Raw genomic sequence first — 12,750 nt, forward strand, 5'->3', positions numbered from 1 at the left:
CTGCCTCCATCTGCTGGTAGGGATGCATAAAACCCACTTGTCCAGACTGATCTGTGGTATTACAGGAACGAAAATTAGCAGGTAAGAACCAATTTTCCTTTATAGTAGCAAGATACCCTGCTTGGCAGATACAAGGTCTTAAGTCAAATTTGACAAACTTACCCTTTAAGGGTTCTCTCTCTCTGCTTTGGGACCTGAGTTGGAGAGGAAGGTGAATTGATGGAATGATGCCAAGATTTTGTGTTTGCCGGAGCACTACAGAGCAGTTGCACGCTCTTTTGGGGCGAGAGGCCACTCCAGGGATTCCCGGCGTTTTCCCCTCTAAGGAGGATTAACGAATCAAAAGTCTCATCTCGTTGAAGGCTTGAGGTCCTTTTGACCAATTTGTTGAATACAGACTCTGACTGATGCTGGAACATCTCAGACCTCGCATTGAAGGTTCGGGGGTCCACCTACAGGTTTCGGAGATAGGTTGATGACTTTTGATGACTTTTTTGATGACTATCTTACTTTTATCCGCCAATTCACAACGGACCAGTGGGTCTTGGAAGGTTTAAGAGGTGGCTGGGCTCTAGAGTTTCGTCGATGCCTCCAGATGTCCTTCTGGGTTGGCCCTGAAACTCACTAAAGAGGAGAAGGGGCAGTGGAATTATGGCTGACAGCCCTTAGGGCTGTAATTCCAGTTCCCAAACTGCAGGAAAAAATGCCTGGGTGCTAGTCCATTTATTTTGTCATGCCCAAGAAGGCGGAGGGCTCCTTTCAACACCTCCTGAATCTGAAAGAGGTTAAACGGCATTTGCGCGTAGTGCACTTCAAAATGGAACTTGGTACTTCATCATTATGACAACGCAGAAAGAAGACCTTCTCCCATCTCTTGAACTAACAGAAGCATATCTACATGCGCTCATAAAACAGAACCATTGGTGGTTTCTCCGTTTGGCGTTCTAGGATGACATTATCAGTGTCAAGCCTGGCCATTCGGACTGGCTACGGGGCTCAGAACCTTCTCCAAAATCAGGGAGATAGTAATGGCATCTCGATGTAAGGCAGGTATTTTGGTCCACCCATATCTGGGCAGCTTAGTGATTTGACCCAAGCTTGCAGTTGAGAGTTATGGGGCATTTCACAAGGTTATCTGCCTCCTCCTTGAGCTGTGCTACATAGTAGACTTAAAAACGTAGTCTGCGGCCACCACAGACTTGGACTACCTCAGAGTGAGATTCGATTGTGCACAAGGCAGGACCGGCCAGGACACCGTGTCAGACAGTTGCAGAGTCTGGTTCAATCCTTGAGATTGGCCATCTGTCCAACGGTGTGGAGTTATTTCTGCGTCTTGGAGTTGATGACAGCATTGGAGGTAGTTCCTTGGGTGAGGGCGCTTATGCATCTGCTATAGCAGGCTCTGCTGGGGTGGTGGACTTCGCAATCACAGATGTAGGCAGTGAGGCTATCCTGGCCAATGGACATGAGTGCGTATTTGAGGTGATGGGTTGCAAAAGGGAACACCTCCCAAGAAGGGGTACCCTTACAGACCTCACAACAGGGGGCAAGCCTCCCAGAGGGGGAGACTTCCTACCAAGAGTTGATGGCTCAAGGTTGGTGGAATGCCGAGGATCGACGGGTGACTGTCAGTCGATTGGAAACTTGTCCAGGTTGCCTTGTGTGCTCACGGTTCATTGAGTGGCTGATAGGAGGATCGGTGAGAGTGATGTCAGACAAGGCCACCACAGTTGCCTATATACCCCAATGAGGCGTTAGCAGTTATCACCAGGTGTTGGTGGAGATTTTCTGCCCATTTCATGGGAGCATCTAACATATCTAAACGATATCAGCCTTTCACATTGCCAGGACAGACAATGTGAGGGCTGATTTTCTCAGCAGACATGACTTGGTTCAAGTCTCTCGATGGGACCAGAGGTATCTTGATCAGATGGCGTCTTACCACCATGCAACAATGCAATGGGTTGTATAGTCGCAGTCAGGATCCGGGAACATTGGTAATATGATGCTCTTGTTTGACAGTGAGCCATGGAGCAAAATACTATATGGGTTCCCTCCCTGGTCGATGTTCGATAAGGTAAGGAAGATTGTAAGTCATCCCAGGACTGTAAGCCTGGTGGCTTGGTTAGCCCCAGAGATCCAGTTTCAGTTACTGGTAGACAGTCCTATGGGGAGGCCGTAACCGAAGGATCTTCTACAAGAAGGATTGATTTTATATGAAAGTCCAGGGTGCTTTAGTCTTATGGTTTGACCTTTCATGGGGTCGACTGCTGAGGCTTTGTTGTTTTCTGGCAGTTGTCTGCACTGCTCTGAGCTGAGAAGTTTTCCACATCTCTGCTTTATATCAGGGTTGGAAGGTGTTGGAAAATTGATGAGGTGAGAGATTTTCCCCCTCTGAATGGAAATACCACTAATCCTGGGTTTTCTGTAGGAAGGATTAGTGTAAGGGTCTGGTCCTGAAACTCCTTACAGTTTGCAGCATTGGTATGTTATATTAATGGTAGGCCTCGTTCTCCCATCCAGATGTTTCTCTACTTTTGAAGAGAGTTTAACATCTGCGTCCTTCATGGCATCTGCTGATGCCACTTTGAGCCCTCAGTCTGGTATTGAGTTTTTAGGGCAGGCCCCCTCTTTCAACAGCTGAATGTTCTTACCTTGAAATTGATTTTCCTGGTCGCTATATGTTTGAGGTGGTTTTCCGGGTTGTAAGCTTTCTCTTGACTTGAGCCTTTTCTGTGAATGACTCTGGAGGCAGTACAGATTAGGTCTGGTTACTGGAGGTGGAATTGGAGTTGCGGTTGAATTACTATATTTCCCTGCCAACATTGGACAGGGACAGAATTGAACAGGAATAGGCAGTTATATGCCTTAGAGATGAAGCGACATTGCGGTACCTGAGGGTCACCCACTCCTGGCAAAAGATTGCTCGATTGCTTGGTCTCCATAGTGGAGACAGAAATGGAGAACCGGCATTTAGTTCTGAAGGAACTAAAAAATGAAATTTCAGACCTATTAGTAAAAATTTGGAACCTATCATTAAAATCATCCATTGTACCTGAAGACTGGAGGATAGCAAATGTAACCCCAATATTTAAAAAGGGCTCCAGGGGCGATCCGGGAAACTACAGACCAGTTAGCCTGACTTCAGTGCCAGGAAAAAGTGGAAAGTGTTCTAAATATCAAAATCACAGAACATATAGAAAGACATGGTTTAATGGAACAAAGTCAGCATGGCTTTACCCAAGGCAAGTCTTGCCTCACAAATCTGCTTCACTTTTTTGAAGGAGTTAATAAACATGTGGATAAAGGTGAACCGGTTCCATATTAGGTGCTACAATCCAAGAGAGAGATCTAGGCGTCATAGTGGATAACACATTGAAATCGTCAGTTCAGTGTGCTGCGGCAGTAAAAAAAAAAAAAAAAAGCAAACAGAATGTTGGGAATTATTAGGGCATGGTGAATAAAACAGAAAATATAATGCCTCTGTATCGCTCCATGGTGAGACCGCACCTTGAATACTGTGTACAATTCTGGTCTCCACATCTCAAAAAAGATATAATTGTGATGGAGAAAGTACAGAGAAGGGCTACCAAAATGATAAGGGGAATGGAACAGCTCCCCTATGAGGAAAGACTAAAGAGGTTAGGACTTTTCAGCTTGGAGAAGAGACGTCTGAGGGGGGATATGATAGAGATGTTTAAAATCATGAGAGGTCTAGAACGGGTAGATGTGAATCGGTTATTTACTCTTTCGGATAAAAGACTAGGGGGCACTCCATGAAGTTAGCATGTGGCACATTTAAAACTAATCAGAGAAAGTTCTTTTTTACTCAATGCACAATTAAACTCTGGAATTTGTTGCCAGAGGATGTGGTTAGTGCAGTTAGTATAGCTGTGTTTAAAAAAGGATTGGATAAGTTCTTGGAGGAAAAGTCCATTACCTGCTATTAGGTTCACTTAGAGAATAGCCACTGGCAATGGTAACATGGAATAGACTTAGTTTTTGGGTACTTGCCAGGTTCTTATGGCCTGGATTGGCCACTGTTGGAAACAGGATGCTGGGCTTGATGGACCCTTGGTTTGACCCAGTATGGCATGTTCTTATAGAAACATAGAAACATAGAAATGACGGCAGAAGGAGACCAAATGGCCCATCTAGTCTGCCCCGCAAATTTTCTCTCTCATACTTATCTGCTTCTCTTAGCTCTTGGTTCTATTTCCCTTCCACCCCCACCTTTAATGTAGAGAGCAGTGATGGAGCTGCATCCAAGTGAAATATCTAGCTTGATTAGTTAGGGGTAGAAGCCGCCGCAATAAGCAATCTGCACCCATGTTTATTTGTTTTACCCAGACTGTTATACAGCCCTTATTGGTTGATTTTCTTCTCCCATGCCGTTGAAGCAGAGAGCTATGCTGGATATGCATCGAAAGTGAAGTATCAGGCACATTTGGTTTGGGGTAGTAACCGCCGTAACAAGCCAGCTACTCCCTGCTTTGCGAGTGCGAACCCTCTTTTCTGGATGTGTGAAGTATCAGTTTTTCTTCTCCCCTGCCGTTGAATCAGAGAACTATGCTGTATATGCATTGAAAGTGAAGTATCAGGCTTATTTGATTTGGGGTAGTAACCGCCGTAACAAGCCAGCTACTCCCCTCTTTGTGAGTGTGAATCCTTTTTTCCACATTTCCTCTTGCTGTTGAAGCTTAGAGCGATTTTGGAGTCACAGTAAGCCTGTGTATGTTTATTTAATAAGGGTATTGACTCCAGGCAGTAGCCGTCATTCTGGCGAGTCACCCACTCTTCATTGGCAGCCTCTTGACTTTATGGATCCACAGTGTTTATCCCATGCCCCTTTGAAGTCCTTCACAGTTCTGGTCTTCACCACATCCTCCGGAAGGGCATTCCAGGCATCCACCACCCTCTCCGTGAAGAAATACTTCCTGACATTGGTTCTGAATCTTCCTCCCTGGAGCTTCAAATCGTGACCCCTGGTTCTGCTGATTTTTTTCCTTCGGAAAAGGTTTGTCGTTGTCTTTTGATCATTAACACCTTTCAAGTATCTGAAAGTCTGTATCATATCACCTCTGCTCCTCCTTTCCTCCAGGGTGTACATATTTAGATTCTTCAATCTCTCCTCATACGTCATCCGATGAAGATCCTCCACCTTCCTGGTCGCCCTTCTCTGTACCGCCTCCATCTTGTCTTTGTCTTTTTGAAGGTACGGTCTCCAGAACTTATGATGTTGTTATGGACTGAAGTGGCTCATTTGGTTAAGAAGTTATCACTGCAGCCTATGTAGGTGCAGAGGTTCCATTGCTTAAGCAAGTCAGGAGGTCTCTATGGTGGAGACTTGACTGTGGTCTCATTCCGAGAATTGTCGGACAGCAATACATTCTTGCTCCGAGCATTATTGCTTGGATGCTAAAGTGCAAGAGGATGCAGCCTTCACGAGGGCACCATTGATGGGAGCTCAGGCAGCCTCCCACTTGTTTTGGGAGTAGCTTTGGTACATCCCACCGGTGTGGATTGGCCTTCCTCCCTCTAAGGAAGGCAGACCAATTCACATTTCCACCCTGGGCTGCCTATTTGCAGTTTTGTTTTCAATTCATCCTTTCCTTCCGGGACAATGTAGATTATTCCTTGTTTAAGGATCTGTTGAAGGACTGGTAAGTGAGAAAACAGCCTGTGTAATCAGTTGCAATTAATATTTTACCTGGGCTCAGTGCTTCTGAGTTAGGTGGAGTTAAGAGTGTAAGGTATGATTACTTGTCCATAGTTTGCTTTTTCTAAAGACACTGGCAGGCTGATATCTGGGCCAGGACTATGTCGGTGACATCAGTGAATCAGTTGTCTCTGTCTCCATCTGTTGGTAGGTGTGCATAACCCACCGATATGGATTGGCCTGCCTTCCTTAGAGGAAAGGAAATGAGGTGAGATTAATTTCACCATTTTGATTGTGTCGTCATTAACCCTGAAGCTTGAGTAAACTCTGAAATATTTTTTAAGCCTAGTGAATACCCAATTCTACTGTGCACGGGTGAGATCTTTCTTCGTTTCTCGCTGCAAAAATTGCCATGCCTGAAGTGAAACCTGGTGTAAGTTAGTTCATCTAATGTAAAAATAGTCCAGTTTTATAGGACAAGCACAGTTGGAAGTGCAGTGATCTTGTGAAAAGAAAAATTTGCAGGCAGGAAGCTGTTGTGGGCATTCAGCAGGTGGACAGTTATGCGTAAAATCTTGATGTGAGACAGCTTTTATTGATGCAGCAGTTTCCTGCTGCTTTTGGATTTTAGCTTAATCAGAACCAGGGTTGGAGTGCCTTCAGCTATTATTCACAACTATCCAAGGACTTTTTTTTTAAACTTATTTTGATACCCTTTCTCAAGTCACCTAGCCCAGTCATTGCAACAACAGTCCTCGGTCATGGGCCAGGCAATAGGACTCTTCCTAGAACCCTACAATCAGTTCTAAATCCAGCCACTAGGTGTCACCATTGCATAGTGACTGACTTCCTCCTCCCAGGGCTGTGATTGCTGACTCTGCAGCATTTAGGGCTGACCTGGGGAGCAGAAGACCTGTCCAAGGAATTGAGCCCAGGTCCTCTGCAAGGTAGATGCGCAGCAGTGCCATTGAAGCAGCTTGATGTGCATTCTGTCATACCTGGCAAGAGATCTAGATAAGCGATTCTCAACTGGTGTGTTGCCAAGAACCAGTAGGTATGACGCAGCTTCCTGTTGCCCCACTGCCCCAGTTGCACTTCCATCCCTCTCCTCCATTGCAGCGAGATGCAAACATTCTTCTACTAACCACTGCTGCCTTTCCGTCTGGGCTACGACGACAGCAGTGTTAGTGGAAGCTGGCAATATTAGCGGCATGGCTCTTTCTTCTTCCCACCCCTACAGCCTGGAAAATGAAGTGATGTACAGTGGGGCGTGCAGAATGAAGAAAGGACCATGCTGTGTAAAGTATTGACAGCAGTGAGGGTCTAAACCAAAATGAAGCACCGTCTGTGATGAATGATGGGAGAAAGTGTAGTATTAAGCTTCCGCAGCCAATTCAATTTTTCGTTCTTGGGCTATGGGGGCTGGAGGGAGGAGGCTTCAGCAGCTGCAATTTGTGCTGGGGGCGGGGAGGTCATGAGTGAGAGCGAGCCAGAGAGGGGAGAGAGCATGTGTGTGTGATTGAGAGCATGTTTGAGCGAGAGAGAGAGACTGGTCAGGGAGATGACTGGTATGTGTGTGAGACAGACTGGTCGTGGGGTCTAATTGGGTGTGTGTGCTCGAGAGACTGTTCGTGGGCCCTAAGGAAGAGCACTGTGAGGACAGATCTTCAGCAGCCACTGCTGCTTCTGATGTGTTAATGGCCTGCAAGGGAAATGAGTAGAAGAGTTGGTGAGGGTACGTAAAGATGGCTTTTTGTTTATTTTTCTTGATTGACTACCATTTTAATTATTGGGTATGATGTGATGTCTGCTGTTCTGAAATTTTATTGATATTTGGAGAATTGTTTAGTTTTTAATCATGGGATGATATTCTGTTCATCGGTTGTTTTGAAACATGTATTAATATAGTTTTACAACTATTTCTGTGGGGATCTATAGCAGCTTGGCTTGTTCTGTTTTCCTAATAGGAGGTGTATTGGTGTTTAGAGCCTGGTTTAATATTTGTATTGCCTTTTCATAGATAAAGTTGTTACTGTTTGAATCCGTGCCATAATGCAGGTGTAACTTTGTGCAGATTAGCTTGTGTGTGGTGTTGCAGATCCTGGGAGTGTGAGGTGCTATATTTCTGTTTCTTGTTCGTAGCCTGCATCAGCCCAGACAAGTGGGTTTATGCATCCCTGGAGGCAGAGAGCAAAACTTTGAGGCACTGCTACCTAACCAACAAAACTCTTGGACGTGCGTTTTCCCTTACCTCTTATTCAGTAATAGGGCCCTCAACATGCAAATGCATGTTGAGGGCCCTATTAGGTATGCATGCGGGATACAGAAAGTAAAATGTGCAGCCAAGCCGCACATTTTACTTTCAGAAATTAGCGCCTACCCAAAGGTAGGCGCTAATTTCTTCCGGCGCCGGGAAAGTGCACAGAAAAGCAGTTAAAACTGCTTTTCTGTGCACCCTCCGACTTAATATCATGGCGATATTAAGTCGGAGATCCCGAAGAGTGTAAAAAAAGTAAAAAAAAAAATAAAAATTTGAATTCGGCCCTCAGCTGTCGGGCTGAAAACCAGACGCTCAATTTTGCCGGCGTCTGGTTTCTGAGTCCGTGGCTGTCAGCGGGCTCGAGAACCAACGCTGGCAAAACTGAGCGTCTGCTGTCAAACCCGCTGACAGCCGCCGCTCCAGGCTAAAAGGAGGCGCTATGGACGCGCTAGTGTCCCTAGCACCTCCTTTTGCCCGATTCTACCGCACCACCTCATTTGCATACTGTATCGCGCGCGCCAGGCGAGCGGGCGTTCGTCCGCTCTCCCGTGTTTTTACTGAATCGGCCTGCAAGAGTGCCATCTGCAGTCCCTCAGTATTTCTCTGTCTCCTTAGCAGATGTGCAAACCTGCAGTCTGGAGTTTTAAATTTAAAAAAAAAAAGAGATTTTGGCTTCCTGAGGAGTTAGGGATGACCCTCGAAAGGAACCTGGGGTGGAGCAGGGCGAGTGAGGGGGAAAGGGTTTGGTGACCCCTGACCTGACCCGGCCCTTGTCAAGAGGGGGTTGATAGCCAGGGGTCCTGGTTCCCTCATCCCCTCTGGGCCCTTCACTCCCTCTGTGTCCCTGGCACCCTCAGCACTCGGCCTCCACAAGCAGGGAAGTATTTCTGTCCCTTTTCTGGCTGGGTCTGTTTCTTTAAAAAAAGAAAAGAAGCACAGCAGTAGCGGATGAGAGAAGGGCTGAGGCAGCAGATAAGTCATTGTATTCCTGCTGGGAGGCAGGCAAGAGGGAGTGGGCCGAATTGCTGCTGTTGGTCGGGACTGAGAGCGCTTGTGTCAGCAGAGGCTGTTTTTAGGCCCGACCGAGCCAGCATTCCTACTCCCATGTAGTGCGGCAAAATTTGGCACAACTACAGTTTAAAGCGGGCTCGACTTAATTCTGCCTCGTTTTGCTGAGAATGTGGGGGGGGGGGGGGAGGCAAGACCATGATGGCAGCTAGGCAAGCTCTGGAGACCCGGGAGGGGCGGAGGAACCAGTGGCCTTTTTGTCAGCACATGCTGGAAGTCAGGCTATTTTGGAGCCTCAGGACTCCCTCCCAAGCTGTTTCCCGCTGAACAGGAGCCTGCTGGTGGCAGAGGAAGTGGAGCGGCTCAGGGAATTGCTGGTCAGGACTCTTCCTCAGATCTGGAGGCGTTTTCCATGGATTTTGTTCTTTTCCATGGATTTTATTCTTCTTTTCCATAAGGCTTATTTGGCCAGGAAGGATTTAGGGTCCAAGAGATCCTTATCAAGGAGTCCCAGGCGGCGAAGAAGGCTAGGGATTGGAGGCCTGTGGAGACTTAGGGATCCTGCGCTCATTGGGACTCAGACAGGCCGCAGAGGAAGACGTTTCCTTGGGGGGGGGGGGGGGGGGCAGGTGTTCCTGATCAGATGCAGGGGGAGTTCAGTAGATCTGGACAGAGACCCTGTTGGTGCCTTGGGGGATCCATTGCAGGATCCGGAACTGGATCCAGTGGATGCATTGGTTTACAAACCTACCTCTAGCAGTGGATGGTCCTGTTCGCTTGACCCATCAGGATTGCTGCGACAGGGGCCTGTATTTTCAGACCAGGAGGCTCACTTCTGTCTAGTAGCTTAGCTTTTGAGAGGTGGCGACTCCGTTTGAAGGGTTATTCAGAGCCTGTGATTGCGACTTTGCTTCAGGCAAGGAGACCTTCCACATCAATGGTTTATGTCTGAGTGTGGAGGGTATTCGAATCATGGTGTTTTCAAAACAGGGTGCAACCTTTGAAGGTGGATGTTCCGCAGATCCTGGCCTTTTTGCAAAGCAGTGTGGTTAAGACTTTGGCTTATAATTCCCTTCAGGTCCAGATAGCAGCCTTGGGTTCCCTTCGAGGTAGGATTCAGGGTTAAACCAGTGGCATCTCATCCGGATGTAGTTCGTTTCCTTAAGGGGGCAAATCATCTGCGTCCTCCAGGAGGATTTGTCCAGCCTGGAACCTTAATTTAGTGTTTAGAGGACTGTGTGGTCCGTCCTTTGATGCGGAGGGCGGCGTTAAAGGATTTAACCCTGAAGACTATTTTCCTGGTGACTGTCTGTTCGGCTAGGCATATATCTGAGCTGCAAGAGTGGTTGTTTAGGGACCCTTTTCTTCGTTTGTCGGAAGATGGGGTTTCTTTACGTGTATGGTTCCTTCCTTTTTGCCTAAGGTGGTGTCCTTTCACCTTAACCAGGTTGTCGAGCTATCGGTCTTTCTGAATTTGGTAGCCGATGATCCAATGGCAAAGGAACTTCACTTATTGGATGTGCGTTGAATTCTTTTGCGATATCTAAGGTGATGAATGCCTTTTGGAGATCTGATCATCTGTGTGTCCTGTGCAGTGGATCAAAGAAGGGAAATAAGGCTTACCAAGGGCACTGTTGCACAGAGGTTGAAGGAGACAATAGCTGCAGCTTACATCTGTAAGGGCCGCTCAGTGCTGGAGGGGTTGAGAGTGCATTCCACTAGAGCGCAAGCAACCTCTTGGGCAGAGTGTCAACTGCTTTCTTCACAGGAGATTTGTTGAGTGGCGACGTGGTCTTCTCTTCATACTTTTACCAGACATTACCGCTTGGATGTGCGGGCACCAGAAAGAGGGGCTTGGGTACATCCCACTTGTCTGGACTGATCCGGGGTACGAACAGGAAAGGAAAATTGGTTCTTACCTGCTAATTTTCGTTCCTGAAGTACCACGGATTAGTTCAGAGACCCGCCCCCAATCTTTCGAAAGATGTCCTTGCTTCTGGATGTTGCTGGACTGGTATGTGATATACTCAGATTACTGAGAGGTGTACATAGTTTGGTATGTGTGTTGTGTAAGTCACAGGGGCCTAGTTCCAGGATTGTGTAAGTCACGGGAGCCTAGTTCCAGGGGGCTCCAACTTTGATTCTCCTTTCGCCCTATTGTTTATTGAGGGTTTGTTAACCTAGACATCTTGGCTTGGGCACAAGTCAATACTGAGGGACTGCAGGTGGTGCACTCAGTTATGTAGCAGTATCTCAAAGTTTTTGTTCTCTGCCTCCATCTGCTGGTAGGGTGCATACACCCACTTGTCTGGATGGATCCATGGTACTTCAGGAATGAAAATTAGCAGGTAAGAACCAATTTTCTTTCCATTTCTCCATTTTTGCACTGCATGCAGAGTAGTTTTTTTGGGTTTCCATTCCAGTTTGCCTTCATATTTGTAATTTGTGGTCTTCCTGTACTTGGTGAAGGTCAGTTCTGTGTATGTGACCGAGGTGAGGTATTTTATTAGCATGTAAGCATTTGTTTTCAGTCTTATTTGTTGTGTTTTCTCAATAGGACAAGCATTGGTGGTAAACTATTGTCTTTTCATAAGGAGGGCTATTGCGTCTGGTAGTAGAGGCCTTTTTTGTTTTGCTGTTACTGAGATACCAGAATATCTTTTTGTATGGTGAGTTGTACAGTATCCATTGTTAGGAGTTGGGGAGGGGGGTTCCTGTGGGTGCAGAGTGTTTACATTTAGCTCCCTGATGGTTATATGTTCAGTGTGTCATGCATGTGAGAACCATCTGTCAGATGTGTCCTGACAGAAAAAAGGTTGAGAACCACTGATCTAGATCACAGAATAAGGTTGACACTTCAGTGAGTGAAGGCAGAGCTGTAATACAGCTAAAGTGCATGCTACCCTACCAAGGGTTAACACAGGGCTTGAGATATTATTAAATGCGAATATAGCATCTAAAAAGCAATGAATTCCTCATTCTGTCTAATAATGATTCCAACCTTGAATGATCACAAAGCTGTCTGGAATTTTCAGTAATGTTTGCAGCATTAAGCATTGTACAGAAAACTGAGAGGGTAGAAAAATTAGTTTTTCAAAGGATGGAGGCAACTAGTCCTGCATATTTTTTGGCCTGACCATTTCCTTCTGCTCCTCTTAGACTCCAGTTTGATTGGAACTTGTCTCTTAGTAATGATGCCATGAGTCTTCATAACTATTTGGGAAATGAGAAATACCCCTGGTTTTAATATCCCTCCATCCAACTCAACCTAGCTATCGCAGCAACAGATCCTTGGCCAGATTCTATGAACCGCAGCTCCCTCTGAAATCCGAGTGTCACAGTTTGATGGCATATACTTTTACTTCCCCTGCATTCACCTATTAGCTTCACTCTGTGAAGCTAATAGGTAGCATATTTTAAAACAAATTGGAAAAAGTATTTTTTTTCATTCATCACACAATTAAACCGTGGAATTTGTTGCAGAGGATGTGGAAAAAGCATTTAGCAAGTTGTGTTCAAAAAAGGTTTGGACAAATTCCTGGAGGAAAGTCCATAAACTGTTGTAAGCCATATAGTCTTGAGAGAGCCATGGCTTATCCCTGGTTATGAGCAAGGAAGATTGGATCTTTCTGTGGGATCTTGCCAGGTACATATGGCCTGGATTGGCTACTATGAGAGACAGGATGCTGGGCTTGATGGACATTTGGTCTTACCCAGAATAAGTTGTAGAGAGTATAGTCCTGGCCCAGCAACCAAAGCCAGATCCTTTGCATAGTAGTGTGAAGCAGTTGTCACTATATGCACTCCTGCCTCTTCTAAGCCA

At 46.2% G+C, this 12,750-nt stretch overlaps 1 protein-coding gene across 1 annotated transcript in view; it reads left to right on the forward strand.

Annotated features, from left to right (window-relative positions):
- The window catches only part of HNRNPUL1 (heterogeneous nuclear ribonucleoprotein U like 1), a 173,085-nt gene that overhangs the window by 106,077 nt on the left and 54,258 nt on the right, over positions 1–12,750 (forward strand). The gene's annotated exons all lie outside the window — the stretch shown is intronic.

The sequence above is a fragment of the Rhinatrema bivittatum genome, chromosome 11 (assembly GCF_901001135.1).
Source record: "Rhinatrema bivittatum chromosome 11, aRhiBiv1.1, whole genome shotgun sequence".
Taxonomy (NCBI): Eukaryota; Metazoa; Chordata; class Amphibia; order Gymnophiona; family Rhinatrematidae; genus Rhinatrema; species Rhinatrema bivittatum.